This window comes from Talpa occidentalis, unplaced genomic scaffold (genome assembly GCF_014898055.3).
Source record: "Talpa occidentalis isolate TD23 unplaced genomic scaffold, MPIMG_talOcc4v2.1 talOcc4.17, whole genome shotgun sequence".
NCBI classification, from domain to species: Eukaryota; Metazoa; Chordata; class Mammalia; order Eulipotyphla; family Talpidae; genus Talpa; species Talpa occidentalis.
In genome coordinates, this window is record NW_023601754.1 from 16,590,907 (window position 1) to 16,618,722 (window position 27,816).

The 27,816-nt window shown below is 40.4% G+C and overlaps 1 long non-coding RNA gene across 1 annotated transcript in view; it reads right to left on the reverse strand.

The window, feature by feature from the left end:
* Positions 1 to 17,322: 17,322 nt before the first annotated feature.
* LOC119249106 (uncharacterized) overlaps positions 17,323 to 27,816 on the reverse strand; it is a 78,480-nt gene continuing 67,986 nt past the window's right edge. The window contains exon 3 of the long non-coding RNA XR_005126067.2: positions 17,323 to 17,469. This is a non-coding gene — a long non-coding RNA (uncharacterized LOC119249106). The remainder of the gene's footprint in view (positions 17,470 to 27,816) is intronic.

Consider the following 27,816-nt stretch of genomic DNA (forward strand, 5'->3'; position numbering starts at 1 on the left):
GATGTGAAATGGTACAGCTACTTTGGAAAACCATTCGGCAATTTCTTAATAGAGTTCTGTACACACCATGTAACCCAGAAACCCCACTTCCAGGTGTTTACAAAAGAGAGTGGCTCACAGCAGCCCTACTTCACACAGCCACTCCAAGAAACAACTCAAACAATTTTTATAATAAAAGGGCACATTTTTTGTATATATAGGGTGCTTATGTATCTACAGTAATTCACAGCTACATAATTATTTAATGCTTCACCAAGTTTTTGAGCCAAATTTTATTTAATCACTTCCTACTTATTGGGAATTTATCTCCCCATCATAAATGGTGTAACAGATGTCTCTGCACACAGCAGGGCTTTCCCCCCATTATTTCAGAGCTTCAAGTGTACTTTAACAAAGAGAGTGGTTTTCCCTCCACTCATTCCCTTCGTAATTTCACCCCCTCCCATGGTTTCACAGACTTGATCTCCAAATAATTTTTGGAGCGCCGATCTTCCCTGGGACCTTCAGATCTGCGCATCTTCTGTCTGCTCGCTGTCTCCTGTTAGAAGACTACAATCGTCTTACATTTGACAGAAGTCAAAGAGAGCACTTCATTTCCTTGCTCCAACCCGCACCCGGTTCTCTCCTATCTGTTCTATCTCCTTAAATGGCACCACTGTCCATAATGTTGCTCAGGGAAAAAAAAAAAGTAATTGGCCCTGACATTCCCTTTCCTCACATCCAATCAAACATTAACCCCATCGATTCAACCCCCAACTTCTCCCTCCATCTATTTCCATCTCCTTTAGTCTTAATCACCTCGCCTCTCCTTGTACTTCTGCGGTTGCCGACTGACTGACGTGCCACATGCATTGTTGGCTCCCCTACAAATCCACTCTCCCTGGCACTCCAAGTGATCTATTGGAAGCACAAATCTGACCAGGTCACTCCGTGGCTGAGACCCATCAACGGGTTCCCACTGCTGGGAGGATGAAGTGAAAATCCACAGCGAGGCCTCCACGTGCCTATTTGTTCTGCCTTCATGGGCAGCCTCACCTCTACAGCCATGTGGTTCGTATTCAATCTCCCGTTCTCAGCGTACACCCTAGCTTTTCAAAGGCGTTTCTCTTACTTGCCTTTCCCCATCCACATCCAGGCTAAACATACTCATCTCTTGCCTGTACTTGGTTGCTAAGTACAAATACTGAGCATATTTGTAATTATAAAGTCATTTTCATACCTTCTTACTGACTGCCTGACTCTTTAAGGTCCTAGACTTTCAGAGTCCCGTGGACAGGATCTATTCCAGCATGAAAAAGGCTTTCTCTGCACAGGCAGACGTGAGGAACAGCCCCCACATTCACGCTGGTTTTCACCCCAGCATGGCAGCCAACATGGCCTTGGGAAATTCACATGCGGCTCAGACACCAGCTCACTTTCCGCGAAGAGTCGCCTCCTGCAAAGACACTGCCTGCTGGTGACTGCTCTCCCCACGGCCGCCGGAGCTTCAACCCCTCAGGACCTGAGATCCCCCTGGGCAGCAGTACTCAAGGCCAAAACCGCATGGAAAAACTTAATCCAGAAAGAAAAAAATAAAGAGAAACCAGAAGGAGAAGGCCTGCCTTTATTACAGCTAAACTGTTGGCTTAACTTCCTAAAATACCGTTGAATTTTCTTTCTGCATACAGCTGTGTTTATAGAAGGCAATATCATGTATGTAAATAAATTCAGATGCCGCTTGAGTTATTTTAAAACAATCAGTCTAACACTAATCAGCTTACTCAGAGACATAATCTTACCCTAAAAAAGTGACAAATCAGTACACAGTGTGCAGAGTGAAATACATGGAGACTGGTGGAATATCAATGTGTGAATTCTGCCACTGTCAGAATATGGGGGGTGGTCACTGCAGATGCCTCAGCCCCACAGTCCCAGCTCCCCGAGGTGGGCATGCAGAACTCGCAGGAAATGTGCTCCAGATTCTCTATGAAAGCCACACCCTTTGCCAGCACCACGCTTATGCTGTTTCCTGCGCCTGGAAGCAGCGCGGGCTCTTAGCCTTCTAGAAAAATGTCTGCTTCAAGGCCCACCTCAGATCCCTCTCTTTCGTTGAGCACATTAGCCTGCCTCACGGTGACTCTCACACCACCTTACAGAACATGGATAATAACTGCAGCCAATTCCAGAAAGTTGTTGGGCATTAACTTTTGTGCCAAACAATCCCAAAGACAGGAATTGCGTATTTAATCAGAGTCCTTCCTCTAACAGGGCCCTATTATTCTCACCCCACTGGAGAGGTGAGGAAACTGGGGCAACAAGCGGTGAAGAGCCTGTCCAAGAACACCCAACTAGTCAATGTCTGAGCCAGGGCTGGCTCTCCTGTTCCTCTGCCTGTAGCTGCAACTTGCCAATTGCCAGGCACCAAGCTGTGCATTAAATCCCAACATGGAGAGAGAAGTTCGATGGTTTTAGAGAGGTAGAAGCTAAGGCTCAGGGAGGCAGTGCAATTTGTTATCCTCTTAATTCTTAGATAATAAGGGATAGGGCTGTATATACACTTACCTCTCTCCCCTCTCTGTCTGCTTTCTATCAAAAACCAAACCAAACCCATGTCTGAACACTCATTCAATTTTCCTCTAGTTATTTGTACAAATAACTTTGTTGGGACAGCAACTGCTGGCACATGATCGTTGAGCAACAAAGTCTTTTGTATGGTTTGTTTTGGTGGGTTTATTTGTTTTAAATGGGCACCATGTGTAAGAAAATTCTCTGATTTCTCTTGATGACTTTATAGTCCGACTGAAGACACATTAATGTCCGTGAGTTAGTAAGAGAACAAGAGGATACTAAGACTTCTGTGCTTAATAGCCCAACACCACCTTCCAGAGGACACAAACAAGCTAGAGGAATCTGGGCATGTCCTCAGTGGGCTGCAGCCCAGTGCTCCATGCACAGCTGTGTGACCTGGCCAAGTGTCGATGCTTCCCTGCGCTGCTTCTAATATATATTATGATATACTCTCCCTTCTGCAAGGAATATAGGGGTAAGTGGCAATGCCTGGTATTGGATAAGCACACGACCAATTCCAGTCCCTCCTTTCTTTTCATTTCGCTCCTCACTACTGCTCAGGGTAATGGATGAGATGGAGCATAATTCATAGTTACTCATGCGCGCTGCCTTGTCTCTGCCTCACGAAGCCCACTGCTCCCCTGTGACAGCCTCCGGGGTCATCTGCTACAACCTCTTGGAAGCCATTTCATTTTTTTATAGGGCACATCCATCCATCTTTAGAAACTTCACAACAGGCAAGGATTCTTCCAAATTAGTCAGCATTTGACACTAAATTCTCATTCAGTTCTCAACCTTGAGAACATGGCCCAAGAGGATGGAATGTATCAAGACCATCTTTAGTATGACCACTACTACTGATGTTGCTATCAGAACTACTGTTAATACTAGTGGCTAATACTGTTCCTTCCAACTTTTCAAACTATTACTGTTTCCTTCACTACTACTACAACTAAGATCACCGCAAGTTACATAACACATGTAACTTCCCCCCACTGTTGTAATTATTACAAATACAACTGCTACCCTATTGAGAACTCTTCTCCTGCCACAATAACTACCATCAGCACCCCCATGTAACAATTCCTCCTGCTGCTGCTACAACCATGACTACAACTACCACCCCCCACCCTGTTCTATCACCTCCTCCCAGCATTACAGCTGTCAACACCGCCCCCCTATTCCAACTCCTGGGCCTCTTCCTGACCCCACAAGCACCACGGGCAGAGGACTGCAGACCCCTCCTCTCTAGCACTGGCGCCATTACCCTGCCAGGACTGCTACTACTAGAAGCTTCTCACTGTGTGGTGATGCTGACTAGGTGCCGGGCATTGTGCTCAACACTTCACGTGTACTTTCCATTTTGCAACAATAAAAGTTGTGTGATGGAGGAGTTTCTGTTGTTCTCATCTGATGGATAAGTAAATTGAGACTGAGACATTGAATGATAACGCAGAGGCCCCACACCTTCCTGAATAGCAGAGCTAAGACTCACTCCATTTCCCTCTGATCCTCACACCTGTGCTCTTTCCAAATCGGCCTGTTGCTTTCAGCCATCGCAGCTTGGATGATATGTTTTTGAATTTTCCCCTTTTTCCATGTTCTTGTGCGGGGAGATGGGAAGTCCACCCAGTGGGGAAGGACAATGACTGGTCTGAGAGTTTCAGGGTAAACAGGAAGCTCACACAAAGCAGCCAGCCAGACAGGCAGCTTGTCTGCTGACCTTGACCCTTGTCATCCTCTCCACATCCCCTGAAAAGAGCAGTTCCACACCTGAGATCATCCAAGCAGTGACATTTCCAGGTAGGTTTTTGCTCTCACTTGGTAACCAGCAAGAGAACCATCGACTGGGCGCACAGAGGTAACAGATCAGAGATGGGGGGAATAATGCACCTTTTATTTACAGAAAATTTGTGTTGCCTGCATCCTCTTTGCCTGTTTCCCCACCTCTCTATTCACTCCCCTCCCTGCAACGGGACAGGCATAGCCTGCTCAAGGTCATTATCGCCTCCTAATTACAGGCGCTCTATTCTAAGACGAGGAACAAAAATTGGATACATCTGATCATACATCAGTTAAAAAATCATCCCTTCAATAAATATTAGAAATACTTCGATGGAAAGGACATAAAGACAGGGCAATAATGTGGAGCAAGACGGAGGCTCCTTCATCCCTGAACCTGCTCGTGGAAATCACATTCTAGTGGAGAGGTTTCCTAAAAACAAGAGAATAGAAAAACAAGGTCATAATGTACTTGGTCAAAGTCAAGAAGGGAGGAAGATCCAAGAAAGACACCAAAGGAGGGTGGGGCCAGGAGTGACTAGGGTGCCAGGAAAGGTCTCCTAGGGATTCACCATTTAAGATGAGCTCTGTAATCCCAAAGTAGCCAGCTGCAGCACTTCCAGGACAGGGCAAAGCACACACACAGCCTTCAAATTGGGAGGAAAGTTGATCGGTTTCAGGAACTGAGAAAACCCAGGAATTGGGAGCAAAGGGAATAAGTAGAAGGTGGTGTAAAATGAGGTCGAAGGGTTAGTCAGGGTCAGACTATACCCTGCTGGGCATGGGGAAACAACAAAAAAGTCTTAAAAATGATAGCAATATGACTGCCTCTCACCGTGAGGATGCCTTACTCCCCAGTGCTCTTGTTCAGACTTTCAAGGGTGGTAGCTAGTCCTGAGGGACTAATGAATAACTTGGAGAAGAGACTGGAATTGCCACAATTTTCTACAGCGACCATGCTGAAGACTAACCTCCTGCCCGTGGAAATCCGCTCTGACTCCTGCTCTGCTCAACTGAAACGGCCTGTCATGACACCTTGCCTTAGCACATTATTCTCTTATATTCCCGAAAGGCCCTTGCCTCTTCTCTCTATCTCCTGCAAGTTCCTAGATTCCCACACTGTGTAATTTTTGTCTTTTTAATCAGAGGGGTCATACGAAATGCAGACTTGCCATAAGGAAGAATTGTGGAACAATCTGGAGCATCACCTTTGGTCACAGAGCTAAGTGCAAATCTCGCCTCCGCGACCATGGTTCAGCAATTTAAGATCTGCAAGCCACGGTCTCTTCCCCTACAGCATGACGTAAAGTGTTTTTATTTTGTAGGGTTGTGAGGAGATTTAAATAGCATTGTCCCACACAGAGTCAGAATACCATCAGGTTCACTTCACTGACGAAGCTCACTTTCTGAGACCTTTCTTTTCAGAAGTTCATTCCAAGACCCTGCAAGTATTTACTGCTTGTTATGCTTGAAAGCATGTAAAATTTGTAGTCTTCTCACTCTAAATACTCACTACATACCTGATTTTGTATTTATTATATTGTATGGTTTCTGAAATTCCCAAATGACATAAGCTTCAGGCCTATAAAAGCCTGCACAATGTTCATCTCAGTACCTGGCATGTAGACAACATTCAGTAAAGTAATTCCATTTAATTTTTAAGAGCTTTTAAAGATGTTCCATATTAATATGTTATAAATCATAGTGACAACTGGAACAATATTATTAATACTGATAGTTTTTAAAAAGTTCATCACTTACAGAATGAGCTGAATAACTTGTATATAAGGATTTCTTTGACGATTCTGGTACCTTTTGGGCGAGATTCACAGCATTTCTTTAAAGTTCCTACTATAATGATGGATAATTAATAAATTGACAAGAGGAGAAAGAGAAAGGATTCCTAATCATCAGTGTCTGGTTAGTTGTTTTTCCACGGATCAGTCCATCTGGACATTTTCATTAGTGATGGATGCCCCTTGGACGACAGTTCCCAAGGGGCTGGGGAATTCCCCACACCCACCGGGTTGTGCGCAGCTATTTGCTTGTCTATCCATTGTTTCTCCCCGTTGGAGTCTAAGAGGTATCACCAGCCCCATTCTCCTGCAGACTGGGGTCACATTTTTCTGCAGTGTTAAACTCTGGAGAGCACACTGGTAAAAAAAAAAAAAAAATGTGAGTGCGTCAGTGCACATTAGAACATTCTTTGTTTAAATTCACTCCCACCTCATTTCTCCCTTGCAAGGCACTTGGTAAAGAGGAAGGCGTGAGCAAAGGGAAACAGCCAAGTTGCATATTTAAAATTCCATCAGTTTGATTTCTTTAATGCAATATGGTCATTTTTAATCTTGCTCTGTTTGATAAATACCTGCATTTCAAGTAATTGTTAAGATTGTGTCTGTTTTTATTAGAACTTATTTGTCATTATTTGACAGTCGTTTCTAATCACATTTGTCATGTGCTGGGTTTCCTTTATGAATACTGATAGCTCCCGAATCGAAGTATATGACGCCCCATTCCTACCCTGAACACACACATGTACGCCACTATCCAGGATGCCATTATTCTCGTCATTCAAAAATGAGAAAACGAATAGCAAAAATGAGTGGGAGGTTATCTTTAGACACGGAAACTTGAATTGTTTGGAAGTTTTTGGAATTTTGAGCACAGGCTTCCATGCAATCAATTCAATCAATTGTGTAGTTGGGGAGTTTAGATGTAGGCAGTTTGGACATAACGTATTGACAAGTTTAGATTTAAAGTTGTTTACTGTATCAGTTCAGCTTGAATCCCTAGTAGTGTGGGAAACTTTACATAGCCAAGTTATGTCTAGTCATTCAAGAAATAGCCATCTATCTCTTCATTCAGCAATTCACTCTGCATATATTCAGTCACTGAACAGATGCTTATCATGTATTTATTCAACAACTACTTGTGTTTTTCAATGGATACTTGTTAATTTTCTACTGTACATAAGACACAGGGATGCATCCTTCAGGCAACAGCATTATTCTAACAGTGAGCCCATAAATCCTAGGAAAATCCTCCTGTCCACACGGCAGCATCATGGACAGACCATGATCTTTGCCTTGATGATGCCATGTGGTTCTCTCAGACGCAGTGAGGTGAAAGAATGGCAGCTGCAGGAGATGTTCCAGACATTGATTGTCTCTCTGTTACTGTTTTGATCTTTCAGTGAACATATATGAAAGGTCTGCTACACATATAAGCTTGATGCTAAGTGCTCAAAACTTGAAGACATAGAAGGCATTGCCTCTACAAAACCACACAGACCAGAGTCCTCTGGGCTTCCAAACTTGAATTTGGGAGAAAAGAGGGGATTGAAAAGAATTAAGGGATCAAGGCAGGGAGGAAGGAGGGAGGAAGTTCTATTTGCAACCAGAGCTCTTCCTTTGCTCTAGAAAGTAAATCAGGAAGGTAAGACTTCCAGGAACAGAATCTCACCAAGCTGCTCATTCTGATTACAGACACTGAATCCCCCACCAAAAGCGGGTCTTAATTATAAAAGTCAGAGGAGCATTTTCCAAACCTTCCTTTGAGCAGTTTGGGCTAGATTTTGACTATGGCACCCGCACCTATCATCACCTATCATCAGGCCCTATGTGGCAGGATGTCAGTCCCTGGGACTGTGGGAGAATCCTGCACATCTGACACGGGGGTGCCTGAAACAAGGAGACAGGAGTGGTGGGTCAGGGTGTGCATTTCACAAGCAAGGATAATACTCAGACCCCCTCCAAACACTTTCCCCTTTCCCAAGCAACTTGGAATTACAGAAGGCTGATCACGAGTATAGCAGCTCCCCAGGGAGCACCTCTGCAAAGTGCACGCACCTCACTGTAGCTGTTAACCCTTCTGGCCCAAGGGTCAGGATAAATCTGCTCTGACTTGCTGCTTTTAAGGGCGAGAGGGTGGCTGAGATTAGAACAAGGTGTTATATCTAAATGACAGTAACTTACTTTCTCATGCTAAATGAGCAATAGTGGAAAATGTGCCTGTGTGAGGAGGGGGCTTGTCACCAGAGAGAAGAGACCAGATTTCTAACCTCAGTTCTGCTACTGATAACTGTAAACTCAGCAACTTCCTTGAGGTCTCTGACTCTTAGTTTCCACATCTGTAATATGGGGAAAAAGATCAAATCTGCATGCTGAGGTTACTGGGTAGTCTAATGTCTGCCATGTTCCTGGGGCAGTGGCGGCTTCAGACAGCAGATTTAAAAAAGAAAAGAGTGTTATGTTTACTTATATTAATAAAACACTATCATTTAAAAAATACACACCGATTCCAAAATGTGTATTTTGGCAAAACTAGAATGGCCCTTACAATTATCCAGTTCTCAGTAAAAACTCTTATGCTAAGGTTTCTTTAAAGTAAAAAAGGATACAGGAGTTTCATTTCAGAAGACAACTCTTCATTAAGATAATTTAGCATTTCAAAAGAACATGAAATCACTTTCCAGTTTGATTTGGGGTTTCGTGATGGTTAATTTCTCTTTGTTCTTCTCTTCTAGTTGTGCTAATGTCCCCTTTGTGTGTGTACATTTGTCCAATGCAATCTAAGAAACAATCACCTTAATTGATCTGGCGTTAACCTCTAACAGCTTAAGACATAGGCTTTTTATCTATCGCTCAATCCTTGCTGCAGATGTAATTCCCTACAGTGCTTACATCTTTGTCACCAGCACCAGTGGTTCCTTCTCAGGAAAGCATTTCGGTAAATAAATGCTGCTACAAACAAAACAGACCATTTACCTATGAGGCTGGACCATCACAGAAAAGCCCAGTTATGGTCTAATGCTGGCCTGGTGGTATACATAATGATAAATTTCATACAGGTGTCACCCTTTTCAAGACCTCGGCAAGGATTGATGGCTTACAGTAGGCTGATCCATCATCCAGGGCAGGTGGCACCCTATTGGAATTTCAGAAATCTGTTCCCAATCACATTCACTGTTGGGTGACTCAGTAACGACCCTATTTGTGGTGCGTTACTGAAAATCAATGTGCCGCATTCAAGGTCAATGTACTGTTGGAAAACTCTTTAAGCGCTGATGGATGGATTGTACTCATTCAGAATAAATGTGAGAAAAAAAATGACAGCTGAGCATACGACAGTCACGCCAACTTTCTAAGACAGACTTCCCTCTGTAGCGGGCAGTAGGAGTCCCAGAGGGGTGGAAGCACACATCCCCCCTAGTTCTCTGTTTGGGGGGATGCATTTGAATTTGTCAGTGTGTCTTCTTCATCAGTAAAAGCATCGACATCCAGAATCTTTGTGGTGGATATTTTCCAACCTAGGGCTTAAATTCATCCCCACAAGTCAATTTAGAGTCAAAAGATTCCACATGATCAGAATGAAGGCAAAGCACAACAGAGACATCTCTTTGGAGAAATAATTTGAGTGTCCAAGATAAGACACTCATTCAACTGATTCCACAAATAGAAGATTTTCAAAATCTGCCACACACTGATCCCAGGGTCAGGAATAGAAAGGTGAACTGGCATGCTATCTCCACTTCACAAATTTGCAGCCAAGGAAGAGAGATGTACAGCCAGCTTATTAAATGTAATGCGATGTGTGCCTTGTGCACAGTTATAAATAAAAGGTAAGAGTGAACAGCAGGAAGCTGCTAGTTCTTCCTGGGATCATTACCGAGCAGGGTGGTTGTGATTAACACTTAGGAACACGGAAAACCAAGTAAGCTGGGGTTTGTTCAGTGAATCCTGGGTCCTAGTATATTTAACTATTACTTAAAAAGAGGTCTCCTAAGTGGCAAACTAATTTTTGACAGTAACAGAGACTAAGGTTATGAAAGAGATCACATTTTATCATTCTAGCACTTTCCTCCTGATGACCTATTTATCAATGAAGCAGAGATAATGCTTCACCAAACTTCTCAGTGTAACTCAATGACTCCCAATAGCAAGCTGAAGCCTTTCATAAGGAAAATCAGAAAAAAATGTTTTTTCTCCTTGATAGAGAATACTTAAAATTTCTCTTCTTTTTGGATTATTAGTGTTCAAAAGGAAAACATGCTTTTATTTTACTGCTTATGGAATACATAAAGGCTCAAGTTTGGCAGCTGGTGAAACAATACAAGACATTCTGGGACTATTTAGAAATGTTTGAAGTAATAAAACAGTGTTACCAAAGACATCAAGGGTAGATGATATAATGGAAATGCTTCCTGGTTCTCAATAATCAAGCTGAACCCATCTAATGACCACAGTCAGTACTTGATCACCTCGGACCTCCAGCACCTATCACAGCACCTGGCATGTAGTTCACTACCCAATAAAGAGTTATGAATGAATGACTGAATGAATGCTGCTTGTGTAAATGAGAGGCAACAATCAGCGATAAGCAGTAGTATGGATTTTCTATTGTATGGAAATTGCCTTTAGCATCCCCTTGTTAAATGGTCTTTTTTTTCCCTCCCCTTAAGGTTTTCTTCATCCAACCTGCATCAATAATTATTCTACCTGGTGACACCAATTCTGTAGAATACTCTAGAAGTCCCTTCCCCTGCTTGATTTGAGTTGATAGTTTTGCTCTTTCTCATATTGGGATGCCCCCAGATTCTTTTCTTATTTGAGAATATAGTTATATAGGTATCCCAAGTCACATTTATTCCAGTATCCACTCACATATTTGTTATTCCAGCAAATACTGGCACATACAGCATGTCAGAAGCTATTCCAGGAACTTGGGAAATAAAAGAAATACTAGATGAGATACCTACACTGAGGTGATCAGTCTCAGGGTTGTAGGGGTTGAGAGATGGGTCATTAGACATGGAAATGGATCATTTTAAACATAACAAAAAAGGTAACAAAGGAACTGAATGGTATACGAGGTGAAATACGAGTGTGGAGAGAGCAATTTGGAATGATTTCTTGCTACATGTTAGAGTGAACCTGAGCATCTAATGGCAAGGGACACTATATGGGAGTGAAAGAAATGGGGTATCCCAGAAAAGAAAACCACACTTAGACTGAAGAAAACACCAAGTGGCACGGTGCTGTTGAGAAACAGAGGTTAGTTCAGCTAGGTGAATACTGGCAGAGAAGGGAAGGAAGAGAGACACAAAACAGACTAGAACTCAATATTTGGGAGTTTTAATTCTCATTCATGAGACCTTAAAATTAAACCTGCAGACAACAGGGAGCCACTGACCATTTTAGCTTTCTGTAATACCGTGTAACGTAGAAAAATGAGCACATCCATGTTACAACTCCTAGATCTAAAAGCAGAACATGACCAGCACTGATAAGCAGCTCCCTGCCCCACCACACCTATTTCTAGTTACCTCCTCAGCAAGGGTTACCACTCTCTTTATTCTCATAGCATATAACAACTTCCCCAAGTTTTGTACTTCCATGAGAATGGAATTACACAGCGTGCATTTTTACTCAATGTTATGTTGGTTAGAGCCATCACACTGCTCTGTGTAGTTGCGGATCATGTCATGACTACATGGCATTCAATTATACTAACCCAAATTTCTGTCATATTCTACAGTTGAGGGACATCTCTATGCCATTTATATTTTGTAGCTATGGCAAACAGTGTTCCAATGACCATTCTAACTCTTCTTTTGGTCGACACTGTACACGCACTGTGGTAAGATACATCCAGCATTGTTTTAGCAAATAATACCAAACTGGTTTCCTAAGTGGGGTTGTTCTAAAATATATTCTTCAACTAGTCATATAAGAATCTTCTGTTTCACATCCTCAATGTGACTAATTTTTTTTTGGTTTGTTTATCTGACTTTTTTTTAAGATTTATTTTATTTATACAAGAACTGGGGTAAAGGCCAGATGCACGGAAGGTTAAGAGGACTCACCAGAGAGACAGCGGGGAACAGAACAGGCAGACTGACAAAATATGCTGCTGAGGGGAGCAGTGGGCGAGATAGGAGAGTTCTGCTCGCCATGTGGGACCCTCCCCAGCCGGCCAGGATTGAACCGGTGCTACAGAGACTGAGGACAGCTTCACAGTGCAGTGTTCAAATGCCTGCACCCCCAGGGAGGCCCCTGACTCTTTATCTTTCTAACTAGACTATAAGTTTCATAAAGATGAAAACCAGGTGTGCTATTTTTTGTTCCCATTGCATCTCTGCTGAGTAGTACAGTGCCTGCCACATGGTAGGAGATACACATGCACACACATACATACCACAGGCCTTAACATATCTATGTTCTAGATGCTTTTTCAGATTATCATCTTTGATTTTTCTATTTAGACAGAATCAGTATAAAATTCTGTATTCTTAACTACTAAATCTATTAAGGATGAAAATGGAAAGTTACAGGTGAGAAAATGCATTAATGTCCATGTTATGCCAAATGACTGAATGACTTTAGCAAGTCCATCCAAAAAGCAGCTACAAAAAAATTTTAAATTGCAGTAACTTTCAAGTAACAAAAATTGTCTGTGATACCCTCTTTGGAGATGTTTTTATTGTCTTACGAGTCTATGGGTGCTTTTTGCATTAGTGGGGGGAACAATTCCAGATGGAATATATAAAAGATATACAGCCACAAACTTTAATAGGACCTTGTCCCATGACCACATTTGTAGCCATCAGTTAAAGAGCTGGCTCTCTCTTTCCACTGATTAATTTCTATTTGGCCACTGTTAATAACAAAGTTACATGAATGTTTTTACGTAGGGCAACATGAAATGAAAAGCACAGTACACACATATAAGTCATCACATAAAGAGCGTCATGGGTGACAGAATAGCTTTATTAAGCCCAAGACCAGGGCTTCCACCTGAACCAGGCTGGCCTGTGGATAAGCCTTCATCATCTTTTATTAATTGTCATGAATAATGATGACCTAAGTATAGACTTGGAATTGGAAGTGACTTAGTGATATGTCAATTTACACCTTCCCCACTGCTTAAACCCGATGTTATCTATTGCAGTAGAACAAATCACCCCAAAACTTAGTGACTTAAAATAACAATAGTCATCAATTATGTCTCCTAGTTTCTAGAGGTCAGGAATTCAGGAGTAGCTGCATAGCTCTGACCCAGAGTGTCTCATGAGTTTGCAGTGAAATGGAGCAGAGACTGGGGTCATTTCAAAGGCTTCTTCACTCTCAGTCTGGTACTGGACTGAAAAGACTTGTCAACAGTGGACTTGCAGCAGCTGGGGCATCTCTCTCCACCTGTGTGTGGCCTCTCCATCCCCATGCAAGCTCTCCTGTCCAAGGAGTTCAGGGTAGCTGGTTTTGTTTTGTTACATGCTGACTCATAGTTCCCAAGGTGCATGTCCCAAAGAAGAGCAGAGACAAAGATTATTTAATCTTTCATGCAGTATATTTAAAAGTTATTGGATGCCATATCTGGGCTTAGAATTAAGGGAAATAAAATAGAATGTAGTTCTAGTTAGTTGGAGGGTTGGAGAGCGTTAGCATTACTGTGAAGAAGAGCATGTGGGAAGACTAAAATCATTTTTAGATAAATCCTGTATCAGTGAGGAAATCAAAGAAGTTAAAAAACTTATTTGGAGTCAAACAAAAATGAAAGAACTACCAGAATATATGGAATGCACTAAAAAGCAGTGTTAAGAGGAAATACATAGCCATACATGTACATATCAATAAATAAGAAAAAACTTTAATTTTATATCTGAATAAACTAGAAAAAGTATAACAGATAAAACCAAAACTCAGCAGAGGAAACAAAATAAAAATTAGAGTGGAAATAACAGACAGAAACCAAAAAGATAGCTCAAAGGTCAATAAAACCAATAACTGTTTTTTGAAAAGAAAATTGATAGCCCCTTAAGCTAGGTTCAAATAAGAAAAAAGGGTAGCAGGTCCTCCCTGGTGGCACAGGGGTTAAAGTCTCAATACTATCAAGCTACCACCAGCCCCTGTGGTATGAGTTCAATTCCAGGCCAGGGAGACAATCCACATGGCTCACCTGCTGCTTCCTCAGCAGTGTATTTCAGTACATTTGCCTGTTCTGCTCCCCACTCTATGTAGTGAATCCTGCCCCCCTCACCCCTATACCTCTGGCCTACATACACGCCAGTTCTTCTATGCATAAATAAATAAAAATACATCTTCAAAAAAAGGGGAAGAAAGTGCTAATAAAATCTAAAAGGAGAGAAATTATAATGAGTGAGAAAATCGGAGGATCTTAAGAGACTACTATGAACATATTTATATCAAAAATCGGATAATCTTTAAGAAATCGACATATTTTTAGAACCATATACACCTTCAAACTGAATCAGGGTGAAATATCAATAGCCTGAACAGACCAGTTACAAGCACAGAAATCTAAAGAGAAATCAAGACTCTCCCATGGAGAAGCAGCCCAGGACCAGATGGCTTCACTAAGGAATTCTATGTCTTCAAAGAGGATCTAAGACTTATTCCTCTCAAACACTACAAAATAACTGAAGAGGGACAAAACAGTTTCCAAAAACTGTTCATGAGGCCAAGATTACCTTGATTGCAAAATTAAAGATAGCATAAACACACACACTACATACACATGAACATCTCTGATGAAAACAGAGCAAATACTCTCAACAAAATCTTGACAAAACAAATCCATCAATATGCCAAGTGGGATTCATTCCCAGGATGCAACATTGGTTCAACATATACAAATCAATCAATGTCGTTTACCACATCAACAATGAAAAAGGTTAAAAAAAAATCACATGATTCTCTCAATAGAATCTGGAAAAGCATTTGACAAGATTCAACATTGATGATAAAAACTCAGTAAAATGTGAATAAAAGGTTAGCTCAACATAGTAAAGACCATCTATGACAACCTCACAGACATCATCATACTTAATAGTGAAAGACTGAAAGCATTTCCCTAAGATCAGGAGCAGGACAATGATGTCTACTTTGCCAATACTGTTCAACAAATAATGGAAGTTCTAGCTAGGAGAATTAGGCAAGAGAAAGATATAAAATTAATTCAGATTGGGAAAGAAGTGGTAAAACTATCACTATTTGTAGGCTACATAATAATATACATAAAAGACCCTATAGACTCCAATAAAACACTTCAGAAACACAGATCAGTAAAGTGACAGGCTACAAAAATCAATATACAAAACTCAGTTGTGTTCCTACATACAATGAACTAGAAGAAAAAAATCAAGAAAACAATTTCATTTACAAATGCTTCCAAAAGAATAAACTATCTGGGAATAAACACAACAAAGGAAGTGAAAGACCTGTCTAGTAAAAACTACAGGACATTGTTAAAAAAGAAATCGAGGACACAAAGAAACAAAGATATTCCTTGTTCATGGATTGGAAAATTAACATGGTTACAATGGCCATCTTACCCAAAGCAATGTAAACATTCAATATAATTCCTATCAAAAATTTCAGTGTCATTTTTTCAAAGAAATAGAACAAACATTATTGAAATTTACATGGAACTTCAAAAGATCCTGACTAAGTAGGGCAATCCTGAAAAAAAAAAAAAAAAAGATGAATAGTTCTATTCCCAGACTTCAAACTACATTGCAAAGTGACAGAAATAAAAATAGCATATTAAATAAAAAGTCTCACAGACCAATGGAATAGAATTGAGAACCCAGCAATAAGCCACACATATAAGAGCAGTTAATTTATAACAAAGGAGTCAAAGAACCCTCATCCATTGTTGGTGACATTGTAATTTGGCACAGCCTCTGTGGAATATGGCATGAAGATTCCTCAAAAAGATAAAAGTGGAAATGTCACATGAGCTAGCAATGCCACTCCTAGGTATTTACCCAAAGCATATGGAAACACCAATATAAAAATATTTTGTGCCCACCTCTGCTCAGAGCAGTATTATTCACAACAGCAAAGTCATGTAACCAATCTAAATGCCTACGGACAGATGACTGGATAAAGAAACTGTAGACTATGTACTCAATGGAATACTACACAGTTATTCATAAAGATGAAATAGTGCTATGGGAGACAAAACGGATGGATCTTTAGGTAATGATGTTAAGTGAAATAAGTCGGAAAGTGAAAGAGAGCTGGATGGCCTCATTCACTGACAGAATGTAAATAACCAAAGAAACTCGCAAAACAGAACAAAAGTCAGTCTTAGAGTCTGTCAGCAATATAACGGTTACCACAGGGGATGGAGAGGGAGGAGGAGATGGGGTTTTAGCACCGGAACATGGGTGGCAGGCGAACGAGGCATGCGCACATTTGGAGGTGTGAAGTTGTTCTCCCCCAATATATAGTTATGTGACCAATTGCAAACCAATAAAATTTGAGGGGTAGGAAGAAAAGAGGATGTGTGATTCACGTAGTATTTCTTTGGGAAATTCTATGCACCACCAACTCACTGCTGTAATGTTGGGAGTCTATTTTCTACCTTTGCTTAGTCCTATCCAGAGCAATCTAGATAGGGTTTTGGATACGATGGACCCTCAACAAACAAATGTATGGGCTGGCTAAGTGGGGCATCCACTCTAATACTGCTCTTGAGTCCGTACATTTCTTCATACAGAATGAAACTTGGTTGTCCTCTGATTTCTTTAAACATGATTTCATTCTAGCACCTTATTGTGGACTGAATATTTGTGCTCTCCCCAAAGTCATATGTTGAAGCCCTAACCCCCACAATGTGATGGAATTTGGGACCTTTAAAAGGTAACGAGTTAGATGAAGGCTGGGACTGTTACAAGGTAAGTGTCATAAAGAGAGAGAAGATTATATGCGTACACAGCAAGGAGGAGGCTGCTGACAAACTAACCAGAAATTGAATGTCTTGGTCTTCTAGCCTCTGGAACTGAGAGAAACAAATGGCTGTTGTTTAAGCTACTCAGTGTATGGTATTTTCTTATAGAACTCAAACTGACTAAGACACACCCACCCTGGCCTATATAAATGATGAATATATGAATCAATAAATTACTTAATGTCTGTATTAGTTTTCCAGGGTTTCCATAACAAAATATCACACATTAGGTGGCTTCAACAACAGAAATTTATTTTCCCACAGTTCTAGATGCTGCAAGTTCAAGATTAAGGTGATAACAGGGTGGATTTCCTCTGAGGCTTGACTTCTTGGCTTTCAGATGGCCACTCTCTTGCTCCCTCTTCACGTTGTTATTCCTAGTGTCTAATAAAAACAGCAGTCATGATGAGCCCACCTCTAATGGCCTCATTTTAACTCAATCATCTCTTTAAAGACCTTTATCCAAATACACTCACATTCTAAGGTACTGGGGTTTGGGACTTCAATGAATTCGGTGGGCGGGGGGGGACACAATTTAGCCTGTAACACTAAGTCTCAGTAAGCTGCTATTGTGTTGTATCTTTTAAACACTTGAAAACAGGATCATAGAGCCCTCCCTCATGCCCTCTTCTCTAAGCTTATTTCAGTGCCTCAGACCACCCATGTCTTCTAACCCTAGATCACCTACTAGGGTGCCCAGGAGTAGTTGCTGGACTCCGGAAGAATGAACAAGCCTATCATGCCCCTATCTTTGAAACTACTTATTGTGACGTACTCTACTGATTATTTTCTAAGCCCATTTCTCATCATAGCTTAGCTTATTTGTCCTTAAATGTACTCATAATAATTATATCCTTTGATTTCTGCAACTATTATGTAAATTCTGTATGATATACCCATTTCATAGATACAGACTGTGAAAGATACAAGATTCAGTGTGATATATATACACACACATATATGTGTGTGAATTTTATATATATACATATATATTTAACATATATTTAATATTTATATGTACTAAATATATAAATATATATTAGAATATATATAAATATATTAAATATATATAAATATATATATAAATGAGAAAGCCTGCATATGCATTTATGCAACAGTCTTCACACATCTTGTGTAAATTTCAACGTCTACATAAGGACAATGAGCAAGTGAGTGAGGTCAGGAGGAGGGCCAGTTTCCTTGATAGCATTTTCTTAACTTCACACCACTTGAACACATTTATATGTACACTTGTTATATAAGTTCTGATCATAAAAATAACACATGCCTATTGTCCATAACTTGGAAGGTATAAATTAAGTTTAAATCTGAAAATAAAAAACACCAATTATCTCACCAACCTGCAATGACAGCACAGATCTTTTTCTTCTAGATATATATTTGTTCACACACATTTTCATATATAATATATGCCTGCATTTCAATGGCATGAATACGCCTCATAAACTTGATTTTAATAGCTGCTAAATAATTCCATTGTGTATATGTAGCCCAATTTATTTAATAATTAACCTTTTAAAAGAACGAAGTATTGCAGTGTAATTCTCATGATTCCATTAGTTACACTTTCTTGTTAAAACAGTTTTTCTTGGTAAAGCCAACTAATTTCTTTGTCTTGGGATATGATCTCTTGGTCTAATAAGGTTACACACACACACTATTCATAAGGCATAGGATATTGTGCTGGGAGGATTTATGGAAATCATGCACCCCAGCCCTGCTATTTCATAATGCAGAGAATCAGGGTCTGGAGAGGGTGTGCCAAGGTCAACAGCAAAACCTGAGACTTCTAGAATATAGATCATGACTACAGTCTTATAAAATGAGGCGTCTTTCCTTTTACTCATTCAACAAATATCTGTTGCATGCCCTATGGACACCAGGAAATGAAACAGACCTGCCTTCTGCTCCGGGTAACTTACAGCTAACAGCACCTCCTCCTCCCACCCCACAGGTTCCTACGGAGTTTTCTATACAGGTGACCTGCTCTTCTCTGCCTAAAGCCATTCTCCAGGTGCAGAAATGTGCTGAACCTTCTTGCTGTACAGGCTAAAGTGTCAGAGAGTTAACAAAAGTGACCCCCAATCAAGGATGGCGGGAGTTGGTAGATGACCAGCTTTTTGCATTCCCTGGCTGCAGGACAAGTGTGAGGAATTTTCCACAGTCTCTATAGGGTCCCCAGTAGACCCATCCTTGAGTTGCTCCTGGGACCACCTCCTTGGATAGTGACAAACAAAAGGTAAATTTAACTATAAGCTGTTCAGTCCTTTGATTATTGAGGCAATTTTGCATCTAAACATCCAGTAGGCAGGAAAAAGGAAATGCATACTTAATGCAGGAAAATTATCTTTTTATGTGACCTAGGAGCACCTGCAATGAAATCATCATCTCAGGTTCTGCTTCTGAAGCAAATCCAAAATGATAAAGGACTCATAGCAATATTTACCATTTACAATCCATAAAGGGAAAACAACAGGTAACTATCAAATAACAGCAGGGAGATCTTCGTCCAGTTATTTGTTGCCATATAACAAGGAAAACAGTGACTAAAAGCAAGAGTTTATTATTGGTGTGGGTCTGGTGTAGAGAGCTCATCTGAGTACTTCTCACTTGAGGTCTCAATGGACGCAGTTAACGGTGGCTGAGATGGGAGTCACGTGAAGGCTTCCTCACTCATTTCCCTGGCATGTGAACTGATCAGGCATCCATCTCTAAATGGAGCCTCTCCCTGTGGCAAGCCTGGGCTTCCTCACGGCATGGAGGATCTTGGGCAACAGTATGTTTTAATTTGGAGGAAACATTCTTCTAGTGCCTAATCCAACAGACAGACATGCAAATGGTCAGTAGCAAGGTCAAGGCTGAAAACTGACACAGAATTCCCTTCACTGCATTCTCCTGACAAGCAGAGCCTACCACATTCAAAGGGTGGAAATAGAGCCCATCTTTTAATGGGAACAGAGTAAAATGTCATTAGCAGTGTTCGTAGATAGAGCATTTGAGGCATTAAGAGATATTTAAGATCAGACCTGAAGAATTTAGGCGTTAAGCAGCAAGAGAGGAAAGCACTGCAGAGAGGGTTATCTGCAAACACACATTCTGAGGACTTGAAAGCCCAGAAGACATACTGGGCAGGAGCACAGCAGTCTGATCGGCTGGGACATGTAGGTGATGCTATTTTAGTTTGTATTTTAATTGAAATCAGAATCGGGGAGGATGGATGTGATCTGATTTATATATGTATTTTAAAAATCTCTCTACATCCACAGCATTCTGACTGCTGCCACATATGAGCACATCTTTATTGCCATTATCTTATGTTTTATAAGAACCTTGGTCCACAATGTAATGGGGAAAAATACCAAGTCTTTTATCATAGTTTCTAAAACACTTCTCCAGCTACTATGCAGAGTGGGGGTGCAGGAGGAGAGTGGGCAGAAGGAAATCTAGTCAGAATGTTGTCATGGTGGCAACAATTAAATGGTTAGAGAAAGAGTCAAGGTTCTGAGAGGGAACAGATTTAAATAAAAAGTTTTTTTTTATTATTTTTAACTTTTTCAATTAATTTTTAAAAATTTTTTACACCATTGTTCATTTTTAAACAATATATGCTTCGCCCCACCAAGTTTAAAGTTTTAGAAGTAAAATAGGCAGAACCTGGTGATAGACTGGACATGGGGAACAGAGGTGGTTTTTCAAGGATGGCTCCCTGCTGTCTGGTTAGAAAAACCAGTCCAACAGAGATGTCATGCAATTTGAAGAAGGAAAAAGAATTCTCCTCTGAACTGCATTGCGTTTGCCTTCACAACTTTTGCATTGAACGTCTACTGATCACTAAGACCAAAATACATATTTAAGGCTGAGACACATTATTTTTAAAATTTTAATTGGAAGCCACATATGTTATAAAAGCAAGTCAACATAATTCACTTTTTTAATCAGAGAATTCTTTGAGAGAAGAGAAATAGCACCCAAATAAATGAGTTGTAATTTTCTTAATGAATGAAGTCCTCATGAATCACTGCGTGGCATCACCCCTATGCTGTAAAGCCCATGACATTTCCAATAATGCGACACTATTTGGTAAATATTAAAAACTCTTAGAGAAAAAGAGGGTAAGAAATGACCTTTCAATCTATATGGCGCGTGTTAATTACTGAAAAGGCAGCAATCAGGAGTAAGGGATTGTTCTGCTGTTGTCACCACTGAAACATGTGCCCGCCTTTTGGTTATGAATTATCTTTAGAAGAAACAAGGATGTGTGACAGTTACATTTGCAATGTCATTTAGCATAAGTATGCATTCTTATTAATGTCTTTGGACTCTGCACAGCCTTAAAAATAGGTGTGTTTTTAATGCACTGTCTAGCCTCCTCCTGGCAGCCACTGAGGCAGCTGCACAGTGTTGTCAGGAAAGAGGCAGAGTGTGACTGTGCCAAATCCTGAGCCGCCGTTCACCTCCGGTGGGAACCCACTGAATTTCATTTAACCAAGAATGCCCCAAACTTATTCAATAATCACAAAAGCCTTTCTACTGCACACCACACATACTCTTTAGTTTTGCGGCATTCACTTTGGGGCAGTGGTTTGCAGAACGGGAATTTGGAATATTGAACCTGAGTTGATGCCCAGCTCCACCAGAAACTAAGTATGGATATGGAAATTTGGTGACCATTGTTTTCTTTGTTAAGTGGGAATATAACTTCACATAGTAGGACTGTTGTCAAAAAGAATACTACAAGGAAAGGTATGTAAAGTGGTTGGTATAGAATGAGGCAAATAATGCAGCTCAATACACAGCAGCCACATTTTACTCTTTTATCCTCTCTGTGTGGCACATAAAAATACTCATGTCTGTAATTCCTCTGGGGAGAGAGTGTGAGAGCCATGAACCCAGAATCAGGAGTCAATCAGAAAAGAGGCCAAGACTCCTGAGCTTCAGTTCTGAGTCCCTCTTAATTCTAGAGCAAGGCTTTTCCATTCTGGAAAAGACTTCTGTATAGCTTAGAGAGGCAAAAAGGAAAGATGATGGGGAAACTGAGTGAAATTACTGAAGAAAAATGGAAAAGGAGAGGGAGCAGAAGGGACTGATGAGAGATAAGAGAGGGTGTGTGTGTGTATGCGTGCACGTGCATGAGTACATGTGCTTTTGCCCGTACCTGCATGCAAGAGAGAGAAAGAAAGGGAAGAAGGAAGGGATGGAAGGGAAGGAGGCTGCAAAGGACCCACTGCAGGCAGGAATTCATTTTCCAAATGGAAGGTGCTACATAGAAGACTGCTAGCAGGGCCTGCCCTGGTGGCACAGTAGTTAAGCACTGGGCTGCAAAGCTGCCCGCAGCCTCTGCAGCGCCGGTTCGATCCCCGGCCACCTGAAAGGGTCCCACATAGCGCGCAGATCCCTCCTGCTGCGCCCGCTGCTCCCCTCAGCAGTGTATTTCGTCAGTCTGCCTGTTCTGTTCCCCGCTCTGGTGAATTTTCTCAACTTCCCGCGCTTCTGACAGTACCCCATGCTTGTATAAATAAATACATAAATCTTAAAAAAAAAAAAATACTGCTATCAGTTCTACCTACAACTACTAAAGTGTAATTCAGCACGTGAGTGTTTTTCACTATGGAACTGCACTGAGTCCTGACTCTAGGCCTTAAATGTACAGAATGACCACGATGAGGACCTGGTCTGCATAAACCTCAGTTTTCTTATCTTTCCTTATCTCTTTTAGGGTGATTGCAATGAAAAAAAAATATGTAAAACACCTAGCTAAGTGTTTCCTACACCAAGATAACTCACTATTTACCCAGTATTAGTCAGGACATGATGACCACAGCCAGAAGGGGCAACTTGTGACACTTTCAGAACCAAAGTCCAGTACTGAGAAATAACACTGAGCAAAGAAGGGCACATTTATAGGTGAAGTAAATACCTGTGGAGTGGGATTCAGTTTATGAATGTAGCGGCTCCTAGAAATGAACACCTAGAGATTTTATAAGCATGAGATGGATTCCTTGTGGGCAATAAACAGGCTAGTATTAGGTGTTTTTTCTAATAGCACACTGCATAAAGATTGGAGGGAAAAATAAAGACGGTGTATTATTAGCCCAATTATGTAAGACCAGGAATGTAGGGTGAGATGGTGTAATTTAATAGACCTACTAACAGTCTAAAGTCCTTTTTTTTTTAAATGAATTTCCTCCTAGAAAAATTAGAGGGTGTGACATATGAGGAAGGAAGTCTCTCTTTGTTAATCAATTTAATGAATACAGTGAAAATTAATTTCTTAAGCTCCTAAAATGTAACTGAAATGAATAAATTCCTGTGTTCAAACTCAGGAAATTTCTGATACAGGAGGTGATCAAGTCTTTTAATATATTAGATCTTGGCTAAAGAAATCTGTTAAAAATGTCCATGGTGGTGGGGGTGGTGGTGAGGGAACGCACGTCATAGAAAAAGCAGCAGCTCTAATTGAGAAAGGGAGGTAGGGTACATGGTTTGAAAAATAACAAGATAAAAGAAGAATTTAAGGCTAAGAAACACAGAACTACCTTGAAATGTCATGTATCTACAATAAGTGGCAGAACTAAAACCAAAGATGGCAATAATGGTCAAGAGGAGCAAGATCCAATATGCTGGTGATTATTTTTAGCTGTGGAGTGAATCTGTCTTGAAAGCTAGCGAGCTCTGTGTAACTTGAGGTGTCAAAATGGATATGGATGATGATCTACCAGGCATGTTGAAGAGGAAATGAATTCAGTGGGCAGAGGTTAGGTTATATCACTATCTCACACAGAGTTTATAAAAACATTCTTACAGAATAGCAACAGTTATCATGAAAAGAATAAAAAGACGATACTCTGCTGGTCAAGTGAGTTTGAAAAACATTAAGTTAAACATGCCATACAATCTTTGCCACTGACTCTCAAGAGAGGTATTGGTATGCATCTCTACCAACAGAATAGAAACTTTGCAAAGTGCGTTATTATGTTGGCTACAGAGAGGAGAGATGTATAATGAAATGATCTTTAGGAAACACTGGTGATTTCCAAATTATTGTTAACTTGAAAATTCCATGAGTCCACATAAGAAAACTACCCCCAACATTCTTAGCTGTGAACTTTAATGGAGTGCAGAGTCAGAAAAATCAAGAATACAGACATAGCAGAATTAGAGACCATCAATGTGCAGGAGGTTAAAAAGAAAATAAAGAAAATAAAGAAAATGACCTTATGGAGAAATCTCCATTAAATGAGAAGTACAAGTAGTAGTGGGCAATAGAAATAGAGTAAAGGACTGTATGTTATAGTAGGAAAAAAAAGTAACAACTGGACAATGGGAGAATTAAACAACAAAATGAGAGCCAGAAAGAATGGGAAGGACATGAAGTAGTGGTGGATGTGGGTGGGTCTTTTATTTTTAAGTATGAGATGTACCTGGCTTAAAGCCAGATCAATGTGGACTTAGTCAACTTCCTTCCCGATGGGAAGAGCTCCTCAGGAAATCCAGCCAGAAAGCTTCACAGGAAACATGGATTCAAGCAGAACTGGTTCTTCATGACAGACACTGTCCCCTAAGCAGACTGAACTTATGAAGTTACTGCCTCTCCCCTCACAGGACAGGGCTGTTCTGTGAACTGAAATCTGTGTACATCTCTTTGGACTATAAGATGCATGAAGAGCATCTTTGGTCTCCAATTCCTCACTCCTCCAGCATTGGGGAAAAGTCAATGCTAATGTCAAACATTGCTTCCTAATTCCTTCATGGCTGGTCATAAATTGTTGTCTGTAGGATGCCTTTTCATTGAAGCTCCAATATCCATTCAACACCCCAACGAACCCGAGCTCCACCACCGCTTTCCCAGACAAGTCTTAACCAGATCTTTCCACCTTCTTCTAAGCATCAACATCCTCTGGCATTATTCCAGCCAGTCTCCTAGGATCAGAAACTTCTGTTCTTCCCCATTTTTTATCAGTCACTAACTTGAATCTGAAGAACAAAAGAGAGATGCAGTTCTTTTAATTGAGACATCCCTGTCCATTCCTGTAACGCCCCCCTGGATGCCTACTCTGAGACCTCTCAACAGTCCTCACTGGGCAGAACCTCATATTTCTCACCAAATCCATAGCTTAAGAAGTCACATTATAGCCCTTCAGTACATCTGGAAAGATTACAGCCTATAAAAAAAAGTCTTTGGCACAAGCAATTTAAAGCTCAAAGCTCTAATCTAGAATTGGTATATTTATCCTCGTCTTCAATTATTAATGTTGCTTTATTGATCTGATACCTAAAACGCAAACAACAAAATCTGTTCAAACTAATTATTGTGGGCTTTCTACCTTTTGGGGCCTCTCTACTAGTCTTCAAATCTAAGCCCCCCCCTTTTTTTTTTCACCAATCAATAGGGTTTAATTCATTAACAAGTTACAGAGCCTTCTCTCCACCACTTGACAATTCCCTCCCCTTCCCCCCAGTCAACAGGAAGTACCTTAAATCTCATCTCTGGCAATAGCTGCATGGCCTATCTATGTGTATTTTCTTGGAACTTTAAAACCAAACTTAACAAGCTCACTTTCTGGTATTCTGTCCCAAGTGACTGCCTAGTACTTCATAAAAAGTGATTGCGCACTTCTTTATCTTACTGCAAAGACATATTATCAATGAATCTTTTACAAGGGGCAGGACAGGACTGACATGGAAACATGAGGACACCTTGACACCTGCTTATTATGCCTTTTTGTTGGGTCAGTTAATGATGTCATTTTGGTAGAGCCACTTATATTTATTGTGGGGGCGGTGGGCGGCAGCTGATGGGTGAAAGAAAGCCCAGTGCCACTTGTGACGGTCTTTCCCTGCCACAGCCTTTAACCTGACTTCTTGTCATGAGCATGGTTCCACTTCGCATCCCAAGCAATTATCTTCTTGCCACCCTGTGCTATTGGTTACAGAGGTAGAAGGAGATGAAAGCATTCCAAGATCTTCACCTACTAGAAAAACTAACTTGTTGAATGGATCACAGGAAGTAGAAATGTTAAACATTTACTAACTTAGATCAGTGCAGGACACATGGTGGGCACTCCATAAACATTTGCAGAATACATGAATGCCAACTGTCAGATTCTTTGCCATCAAGGAATTTGCAATCTAATAGGGATTCAAAGGATGATACCACCAACCCATTCTCCATGTCACTTATGTGAACCCTAAAGATAATATAAAACATTCTCTGGCTTTCATACATTCTTCAAACGCTTTTGAATATAATTATGTGTTCTGTTTCTATCACCTCTTGGGATAATGAGGACCACATGTTAGAGTTCTCAGTGGAAAGCAGGAGGACTACATTTATTTTGTTGGTTAAATTATTTGCTTGCCCTGAGGAAATCATTACATTTAGTATACTCAGAGAACTACAAGAAGATTCACACCAACAGGATAGACACAGTTCTTTCTGTGCCTTGAAGAACATAGAATACAAACAGAAAAACAAGTCAAGCTGATAGGAACCAGATAAAAAATGTTACATCTTTTCATTTCACATGACCCCACTCTCTGGACAAAGTACACACTAAATCCAGCATTTCTATCACTTCTAATGACACTATTCGGATGATCTTAAAGAACACAAATGATTTTCAAAATATATCCTGAATCCTGTTCAGTTGTATTGTCCTCCTAAGATAATTCAACAAGGGCTTGAAGAGTGAAGACTATAATCATAAAGTGCCAAAATGCTGAGAGTACTGAAAAATTCAGCAATATTCCCAACATACATATGCACACACACACACCGATGTCCATCATGAGGACTGACAAGATTTTTTCAGAGATTTGCCATAATGAGTTAAAGGCAAAAGTTGACAATATTATATTTATGTTTAACATTATATTTATACATACACTTTAGAAAGTCTTCAAAATATTTAAATCTTCTAAAATGACACAATGCATCATGATTGAAATTGACAAGTCAGTTTTAATTATGAAAAACTAAGTATTTAAAGTTTATATTATTTGTAATATGGATATATAATAACCTCTAAATATTATTCTATAATTACTTTGTTGCACTTGGCAAACTAAACAGAATTTTATGTAGTTATTTAAAGAATGGCTAAGTCTTTCCTTCAAGATATATGACAGTCATAAAAAATCCCAGGAGCAGAGATGATGTCATATATAAGACTAATTAACACACCTACAGATTAATGTATGTTATATGGTCTTTAAATTTCTATTAAGGTCACTGTAAAGAATGGCTTAAAACTAATGATGGTGAAGACGTGGGTTCAAACACCAATTGTGGGAATGAGGAATAGACGTTTAGTGGCTGCATGAAAATAGTGGGATATCCTTTAGCTCTTTGCCACAAAAGTCCATTGTCCCAAGAGACTGAGACTTCAAGAGTCATAGGAGGTTATCAGGTCAGTGAATAGAGGGATGACATCCAGGTAGAAAGAAGATACAGCAAAGGCAAAGATGTGTGAGAGTTCAAGAGATGCCTAAGGAATTGCAAGATGAAAGGTAGCAACTGGTGGGGAAAGATGACAATCCATGGGGTTTAAGAGGGATATTTTGTTTTAATTCTAGTGATGAAGGAGGATGTGGCAGAGAAAGTGGCGATCACTTCTCAACCATCCACTTCCCCTTCTTTTCTGTACCCTTGTGTTTAGGGAAAATAGATCTACTTGAATCCCTTCTCTCTCTCTCCCTTTTGCATATCTG